The 9,733-nt window shown below is 36.3% G+C and overlaps 1 pseudogene; it reads left to right on the top strand.

Annotated features, from left to right (window-relative positions):
* The first annotated feature begins 215 nt into the window (after positions 1–215).
* LOC117369893 (tyrosine-protein kinase ZAP-70-like) lies at positions 216–9,251 on the top strand (annotated as a pseudogene).
* The last annotated feature ends 482 nt before the right edge of the window (positions 9,252–9,733 follow it).

Here is a 9,733-nt window from a genome sequence, read left to right as displayed (position 1 = left end):
AAAAAATATTTTTAAATGAAAATGACAAAAAAGTAAATATGATGGAGTGGTGCAAGAAACACTTAAGAGTAAAGGTATACTGTACAATTTCTTTTAAAAGAAAGTAAATGTCTTATGCAAAACTTGTTAACAAAATGCCCTGACTATAATTCAGTTGTTTGTGTTTGTAGCCGTTTGTACCTCCTCTGGACCACCTCCTCTGGCACCACCTCCTCTGGCACCACCTCCTCTGGCACCACCTCCTCTGGCACCACCTCCTCTGGCACCACCTCCTCTGGCACCACCTCCTCTGGCACCATGTCCATCGACCCCGCGGCCGAGCTGCCCTTCTTCTACAGCAGCATCAGTCGCTTTGATGCGGAGCAGCACCTGAAGTTAGCCGGGATGAGCGACGGTCTGTTCCTCCTACGTCAGTGTCTGCGCAGTCTGGGCGGCTACGTCCTGTCTCTGGTGTGGAATCTGAGCTTCCACCACTACCCCATCGAGAAGCAGCTCAATGGGACCTATTGCATTGTGGGAGGTGAGGCTTAGATGTTTTTGACAATTGCTTTTTTCCCTGAAAAAGCTCAAACAAAACACTTTTCCCCACCCACACTTGTGGTTTAACAGGTTTCACATTAGTCGTCTATTGTCAAGAAAATCACATTTTGAAAAAAAAAACTGAAAAGTAATTTTGTGTAATAGACACTGTGGACATGAAACTGCAATGCATAATCTACAATCTACATAATGAAAACAATGATTTAGTGAACTTTTAGCACCAGTACATCCATGTATCAGGTTTATGTGCTGTATCATGAGGTACTTGGCAATTGATACTTTGCAGTGACATCACACTGGGGGTGTACTGCATTTATTTCTACTGCGGAATGTTCAGCAGTTACCACGATGACACAGTGCACACATTAGCAAACACTGTCAAAAAAGTTTTAAGATCATCTGAAAACTATAGAAAAAATACAAAATGGATTTAAACAACATATTTCCAGGCGCCTGTGAGCAATACGAGCGTTTATGCTCCTGTTAAGTTTTAAATTTCAACAAAAAAGGTGAGAGTGAATAACTGAAAAACTGTTGGCTAATGCTAGCTAGCTTGTGACTGTGATATTGTTTGAGAGACTTGTTTAAAAGCACAAAATCAATGCATATGTTGTAGTTCCGGCCAAGTCAGTTCTTTATGCTCAAACTGTTAAAATAAAGCTAAAGTAAACTGTGTAACAGAGCTTCAGACAGAGCAGTGCTTCTAGTTAGCATCACACAAAGCTGCAAAGTATCAATACCCCATCCTAAACATATTGATATTATTCTTCGCTTATGTCTCACCCATAGGTAAGGCACACTGTGGTCCTGCAGAGCTGTGAGTTTTACAGTAAAGATCCAGATGGTCTGGTGTGTACCCTGAAGAAGCCCTGCCTGCGCCCCCCCCGAGACCCCCATCAAACTGGGCGTGTTCGACAGTCTCCGTGACAACATGCTCCGCGAGTACGTGAGGCAGACCCCGAACCTGGAACCTGGAGGTAACTTTCACTGTGTAGAGTTAATGTAGTGCAGCTTTTAAGACACAGTACCTGATTTTTACTGTCTGAAAAATGAGAAAACTAAAACTAGTTCATTTTAAACGGTTTGCAGTGGTCCAGAGTTACTCCTCACTTAACTTATACATTCAGACAATCCTAATAAGTCACCACAATGAGTTTACTAGCACTTTTCACAACTTTAAGAGACTTTCAGGAGTTTTGTCGCGATGGTAAAGCTACAAACAAATAGCATGCTAACAAGCACTTCCTGATTATCGGACAATAAGCTCTTCTAATTAGATCAGCAGATTTATTTTGATCTCAATATATATGTTTATACAATATATACAGTCTGTACAGTAATGGGGCAAATAAGACATAAGATACTGGCCATTTAACTACACATTTGACTGCAAGACTTTTTTTTTTTTAAAGCCCCATTGAAAAGCAGTATGTAGTTTCATAAGTATTTAGTATTTGTCTTCCAGTTGGCATGTAAGGAATCTTATTTCATTTATCTCCAGATTAATCAAATACATCCACAGCCGCAGACCTGAGTAAATTTGAACTTCAGGCTAAACTTAAGTCAACGCCAAGTTTAATCCTTTTGTCCACAATACAGACGACGTTTACTGTAAATATGTCATTCACTTTATAAAATATGCTGTATTAAACATTCATATCTATTATCTATGTAGCATTCAGGATAATTCATTAAAAATTAAAGACGCTCAGGGCTTCTCCTTCATCCCGCACTTTGCTAAATGTACAGATTTGTGTATATGTGTTAAATTAGGCTTTGTCAAGGGCTCTTTCTGGGTCCGTGTTATTATACTGCTATTATTAGTTATGGTTTATTGATGAGGGGTGTTAAGAAGATTGGACTAGAGGATGAATAGTTTGTAATCCTTGGACTGAAAGGAGAGAAGTTGTATTTAAAAAATCCCTCAAAAAAAAAAAAAAAAGTAACAGAATTAGGTTAAATGGGGTAGACAAGTAATACAAGTAATATGTGCATCCTAGATCTATGGCGCATCCTGGTGGCTTTTTTTTTTCTTTACAAATTTATTACAAATATATAAACAGTGAACAATGGCAAGAGGCTTAAGCATTACATTATATTACATTACATTCATACGGCACGTGCAAAAATATTAAACAAATGTATAAAAAATAAATACAGTTGTAAATTTTAAATTCCAGATTCTGTGTAAAGTGCCTTTGTTTTCAGGGCTTTTGGGTTTGAAGTGGACAAAAGGGATTTAAATACAGCAAGTTTGGGTTTCTGGTAAGAAAATTTACAACATTGAATATGACATTTTGAGAGGATTTAAAAACACAGTGGAGCACTTCCTGTATTACTGTATGACATCACAAGGTGGAACAGTGTGTGAGTGAAATAAAACAAAACTCCAACTATGTTCTAGTTTTATCATTTCAGTGAAGTTTATTATTTTACTTCCTGGTTACACACAAGCAGCAGATAGATACTGTTACCTAGCAACCATTCTGTAAACAAGGACCAAAACTTGTATAAACTCCAAAATAATTATGACTAGACAAATAAATATAAATTATAACATGTTTATTTTGTTAGATGAAGGTTCAAACTGCCAGAGAAATGTGTTTTGTTGCATTTTGGATAGAATTTTCAGTGCATTTCCTGTATTTTTGTACTTTTATACCTGTATTTTTGTACTTTTATACCTGTATTTTTGTACATTTATACTTTTTTTTCTCCACAAACTACCACTTAACTGATGTAAAACTATGATAAATATTTAGCACAGGTATTATCCCACTAAACCAAGTCAGAATTAGAAAAAAAATGTGAAAACCTGTCATACGTTTTGGCCTTGGGAACATTATGGTTGCTAGGTAACAGTTACGGAATTACCCACTGCCCGTGTCCAACCAGGAAATAAGATTATAAGAAAAAAACGAGGAAAAACGACAAGATTTTGAGTAAACGTTTAAATATAATGATGTGAATTAACTGTGTAATCTGTCACATGCACTTTAAACACGAAGGTAAGCGTCATATTCAGGATTTTTTTTTTTTTTTTCTCAGAGTAAGAGACAGGGAAGAGGTCGGGACATTTGCACTTTCGATGATGTATGGGAAAACTGTGTACCACTATCAGGTCCTGGAGGATAAATCTGGGAAGTACTCAATGCCAGAGGGAACCAAGTTTGACACCATCTGGCAGGTACGGAAACATACTAACATTTCAAACCTGATTTTGATAATAAGAAATAGACTCGATACTCAATAATCTGATGATAACTAAAAACAATATTCCTTTAGACAATAGAATGTGATTTTCAACATTAAATCGTAGTACTCTCTTTTATATTACCATGTTTGTATCTGACTTTTGATACTTTTAATAACCTCAGCTTATACCTGACAATACTCTTTTTTAACTATTTTCACACATTTGATTTTATCCTCCAACTCTGTTTTTAATCACTAGTTAGTAATATTTTTTGCTACTTTAAAACATTCACAACAGTCTGTAAGTATTTATAAAGGCTGCATTTTTTTTTGAAATACCATAATTTCCTCTACAAACAACAAAATATAAACATGTTCTTCACAAAAAACTGCTAACTGATATGTGATTCTTGTATTGTTTTGTGTTAAAATGCAAACAGAATCTTATTATCAAAACATAAATCGCAAAATTAACAGGAATGCTTGTCAGAAAAATCACAATTACCAGTACATTTATTTCCCAAATGGTTCAGCCTTACTATATTTTATACATCACTAGAAGATTTATGTTTCGGCCTGTCACCATAATTACCATATCGACGTATCATTATTGTGAGCACATTTTCTTTACACTGCTGGGAGATATTTGGTTATTTTTTGGCTATAGAGTTGAGTGTGATGTCACTTTCGGGTCCAAGACAGGCAGGATCATGGCAAAAAACAACAAAAAAAAACAACAAAAAACAAAAAACTATAACAGCTGTGAAGTTGCCAGTTGGCCCCAGAAGTGACATCATCAGTGACATCATCAGATTTGAGGTGATTGTTGAATAAATCACTTGTATAACCCATTACAGATGCAAAGTAAGTACTAAAGTGTTTCATTCTGTTGTTTAGTCATTGCAGTTTGTGGTTTTAACAATATTGTAGATTTAGAACAGTTTTTGTGGTTTAAATCTGACCTTGGGTTGCGTCAGTGGCATAAATTTGTTTCAGTTTTATCGTTTTCATCTATATATTCTTCTACATATTTGCGGTTTGATAAAAGTGCTATATAAATACAATGGAGTACATGTATTTTAAAGAACATTATGATTAATATTACTAAAGGTGCACTGCGTAACATTTCTGGTACATGGCACAGCACCTGTTTGCTTGGAATGTTCCATCGTGTTGGCATTAAATGTATCTATCTCCGTGGAGACGAGAAAGTGACACCAGCAGGCCAAGTTACAGGTCAGATCTGTGGAGAGGCGACCCCACTCACAGTGAGAATAAGTGTTTGTTTGGGGGATTTTTTGAGAAATTAAAACACAGGTAATGAAATAAATGCTGGATATACAGTATGTTTAATGCCATACTGCGGAACATTCCAGGCAAAGCAATAATATCTCCATGGAGACAAGCAGGTGGCAGAGCGACTATTAGAAAAGCTATGCTGTGCAACTTTAAATGTGTTATTTTGTGTTTCTCAGTTTGAATAAAGATAGTATTTCTCTTCTTAAGACGACCTCAAAATGTGTTTTTCAATATAGAAATGTGAAAGTTTAGGGGTTTTTTTAAACTTTCTAACCCACTTTTTATGTTTTATTCTCATTAGCTGGTTGAATATTTGAAATTGAAACCCGATGGCCTGGTAACTTGTTTGGGAGAGGCTTGTTCCAATGGCAGATCTGATGCAAGTGAGTTTAAATTTGTCCATATTTTCACTTCATTTGTTTTCTTTTCTTTTCTCTGGACGCTGCTTTTGAATAATGATCTGTTATTTGTTCTAACTTGTTGTAACGTCACAGAGACCCCAAGTCTCCCGCAAACAGTAAGTCAAATATCCATCGTCTCAAGTTGTGCAGCATGTTTTTCCTGTATTGAACTTTCTCTGTGTAACTGTTTCAGAGGCAGAGAGCAGTTCCAAATGGATATGTACCGCCCCCTACAGGTCAGGCATCACATGTACAAAGTATTTATGTTGCTTGATTAAAAAAAAAGGACATTATGCAAATCATTTACGGGAAATAAATACAAATGAATATTGATAAAGGCATTACATTTTCAAAAAGGAGGAGAACACTAGTTTAAAGGTACAGTATGTAACTTTCTGGACATGGCACATCACCTGCAGGATTTCAGGAAATAGAAAGTTAAAACCATGCTTTGGAACACTGAAACATTCCCCATGGATATAGACAAGTTTTATGCCTTAAAGTGGAATATTATAACAAAACAGCGTGTCCATAGAAACAAGCAGGAAGTACTTGTTTCCATGGAAATGCCGAAGGATATCCTCCTTTAGGCTAAATAAGAGTCAGGTTTGTGGAGAGGATGTATGGTTTTCTACAGTTATCAGTGCAATACACACAACCAAAATGAAAAAACATGCTTTTCTTTCAGTCTATTTCAGTGTGTATTTGGCAAAAAAGTTACACACTATAGCTTTAATCCTACCTCTATTTTACTATAGTTTATCAATGTTATCTTTGCCAGTCTTCATAATAAACCTAAGTCCCACATTGTAGTGCCCCATTGAATTAAAGAAGAGAAATCAGTCAAAAGAACATAAACTCGCAGTCATCGTTTTTGTCCAAAGAAGATAAAGTAATTAGTGAAAAGTTATTTTGAATTAGACCATGTTAAACTACATTATTACTTATCTGAGGTGTTGATCTGCAGCTGATGAGGTAGATCGAGACCCCCTGCCCATGGACGACAGCGCGTACCACAACCCCCACGAGCTCAAGAAGTTCAACATCAAGAGGTCCAAACTGGTCCTGGACGAGGTGGAGCTGGGGTCTGGAAACTTCGGCTGCGTCAAGAAAGGAGTCTTCAAAACAGACAAGTAAGCATTGATAGGCTATGTTCACTTGACATTGTAATATTCCCTGGGGAGTGTGATGCTAACTGTAGGCCCTGCTCTGTCTGAGGCTTTGTTAGAGTTTAATGTGAGCTTTAATTTAACACAATCTGGCCAGAAACAACTGATTTAGCTGGAACTACAACAACCTAAACGAGACCATAAACAATGTTTGCAGTGTTTGGTAATGTGTGTATTGTATCACCGTGGTAACTGCTGAACATTCCACCAAAGACACACAGGCAGTACACCCCAGCGTGATGTATCAAAGTATCAATTCTGAGCTGGAGGATGGGTTAGATTACAGATTTGTTGAGCTAATTTATGTGTAATATCTCTGTAATTATTAGGCATATACTTATGAAACAAAAACTGGCACAAAGTTCAAAGACTTATAAACAAAAGTGAAACTATGTTTTTAAAAGCCTCAGAAATTGGTGCCATTATTCAACCCCAAAAATGTGCTTGTTCTCAGTTGAAAGTAGGCATGGAATGATCTTAAAATTTTGTGTGACAATTATTTGTCCCAAAAATAATTGCGATTAATGATTATATCACGATAACAATTAAAGTTGTTATGGATACAAATAATTAGTAAGTATTTTATTGGGTCATTACATTCAAAATCAAACATTATTCAACTTGTATAAGGTTGTACATAACATTTCTATCATGACTGAAAGCGTTTAGACTCAAGTAAAATGTACTTATAATGTCTAACCCTATTTAATAATAACGCACAAGAATTTCAAGAAAAGCAGCATCAGTTCAACAAATGACTCAATATGTTACAGAAGAAAAACTACAAACTACGGCAGTTCACATGAATCATTCCTGAGTCCTGTAATTTTCAAAAAGTAATGTTTTATTATCATTCCACGTAAAGTTACTGTCTATTTTTAAATGGTTTACTGGGATTATCTTGTATTATTGTTGCTGTAAAGTAGTTTCAATACTATCGTTTATCACAGTATATCATTTATCGTGACAGGCCCAGGTCTGTGCAAGCTTTTAGTTACCACTTTATAGTAACTACACCTTAATTAGGTTTTAACCAACTGGATTTTAGCATTGAAATTGGTGTGGATGGGTGAGGTTTATGAAATTCAAAATATATTTCTTACATACAGTTCCTTCTTTATTTTCATGACTATTTACATTGTAGATTCATCCTGGAGGCATCAACACTATGAATGAACACGTATGGAATGTAGTAACTCAAACAGGGCGGAAATGATTTGGGGAAAATATTAAATTTTTCTGGCAAGAATTGTGATCCTGATTAGGTCTGAGATTTATGTTTTTTCTGTCCAAAGTTCACAGTTTAGTTGTGAAATATGAACCGACAGACTAATACAATAATCCCATTGCAAACATGCTTAAACTACAGGGTTAACAGCTTTTATGTAGAATAAGACAGGAGGTATTTGTTTTTGGAGAAAAGTTTGTATTTTGAAAAACGCACAGTTTGTGATTTGTTAATTGGGTCAATTCAAATTGTGATTTTGATTCGATTGTGATTGATCTCACACCACACTCTGATAATGACGGTTCTTGAAGTAGAAGATCTTATGGTCTAAACCAAGTCTAAACCAAATGTGTAGTCATCCTCCTCCTTGTCCTCCTCTTTCTCATCCTCCTCTGTCTCCAAAAGTTTGAGTTGTTTTTGAAAACCATCTGCTCTGTTTGTCTGTTTTCCTCTGTCTGTAAGACGTCTTCTCCCAAAACTCCTCCTCCCTCTCTTTCCTCTTTTTCTCTCCGTCTCGCTTCTCTTCTGCCTCCTCTGTCTCTCTCTCTCTCCTGCTCTCTCCTCTTCTCCTCAATCTCTCACTCCCCCTGTCCCAGGAAGACCCTGATTGTAATCAAATCACTGATGCAAAACCTGGAATTCTTCCTCTCTTTTTGCTCTCTCCATCATCAATCTTTGGATCTCATGTCTCACTTTTCCATTGAAGTTCTTTTGTCCACTGGCTTTTCCTGTAGACTTATTTGGGTGGTCTAAACCAGATTTAGACCTGGTTTAGATCTGGTTTAGACCTGGTTTAGACTTGGTTTAGAACTAGTTTAGACCTGGTTTAGAACTAGTTTAGATCTGGTTTGGACCTGATTTAAACCTGGTTTAGGACCTGGTTTAGACCTGTCTTAGGAACTGGTATACACCTGGTTTAGACCCATTTTAAGACCCGGTTTAGGACCTGGTTTAGTCCTGGTTAGGACCTGGTTTAGTCCTAGTTAGGACCTGGTTTAGTCCTAGTTAGGACCTGGCTTAGGACCTGGTTCAGACCGGGTTTAGGACCGGGTTTAAATCTGGTATGTTTTATTATAATATGTCCCAACCATAGATCAGAATAGCACAATATGGGCCCTTTAAATAAACCATGTTAACTGTGTTTTAGAGAAAAGAGCAGAGTAGAAACCTTTTCACTTTAAATGAAAAAGTGTGTCCAAATGTTTGGCTGGTGTGTATTTCCTGCAGAGACAGTGTGACGGTAGAGAACATAGTAAACCTTATGCATCAGGTGTCTGTGGGGATGAAGTATCTGGAGGAGAAGAACTTTGTGCACAGAGACCTCGAAACGTCCTGCTGGTCAAACCTCATTAAGCCAAGATCAGTGACTTTGGCCTGTCCAAGGCTCTCAACGCAGACGAGAGATTAATTCACCTGTAAGTATAAATACAATATCGACTTATTGTTCAATACAGGAAGTGCTGCACACATTCACTAGAATCATTTGAATACATTTTAACCTCCTGAGACCCGAGCTTTAATCAAATAAAATAATAAAAAAAAATAAGTAAATAAAATAAAAATACAAAAAAATAATAATAAAATAATAAAATAAATTAAATAAAAATAATTAAATAAAAAATAATAATAAAAAAAATTTTTAAAAAATAAATAAATATTTTAAACTCTTGGAAATATTCAAAATTGAACATGTTCTTGTTGCTGTTCTTCTAAAAATTTGCACTGTGGCCTAAACAATCCAAAATGTGTTGTCCACAGATGAGGACACCAGGTCTCAGGAGGTTAATGCCCTGGAATTCCCCATCTCTACTGAACTAATGGTATACATAGCTGTTAACTTGAAAACTACCACTACATGACATCACAAGGTGGAACAGAGCATTTTGAGCTTTGGAGATGCA

Source organism: Periophthalmus magnuspinnatus, chromosome 4 (genome assembly GCF_009829125.3).
Source record: "Periophthalmus magnuspinnatus isolate fPerMag1 chromosome 4, fPerMag1.2.pri, whole genome shotgun sequence".
NCBI classification, from domain to species: Eukaryota; Metazoa; Chordata; class Actinopteri; order Gobiiformes; family Gobiidae; genus Periophthalmus; species Periophthalmus magnuspinnatus.
This window is presented reverse-complemented; position numbering and strand designations above follow the sequence as displayed.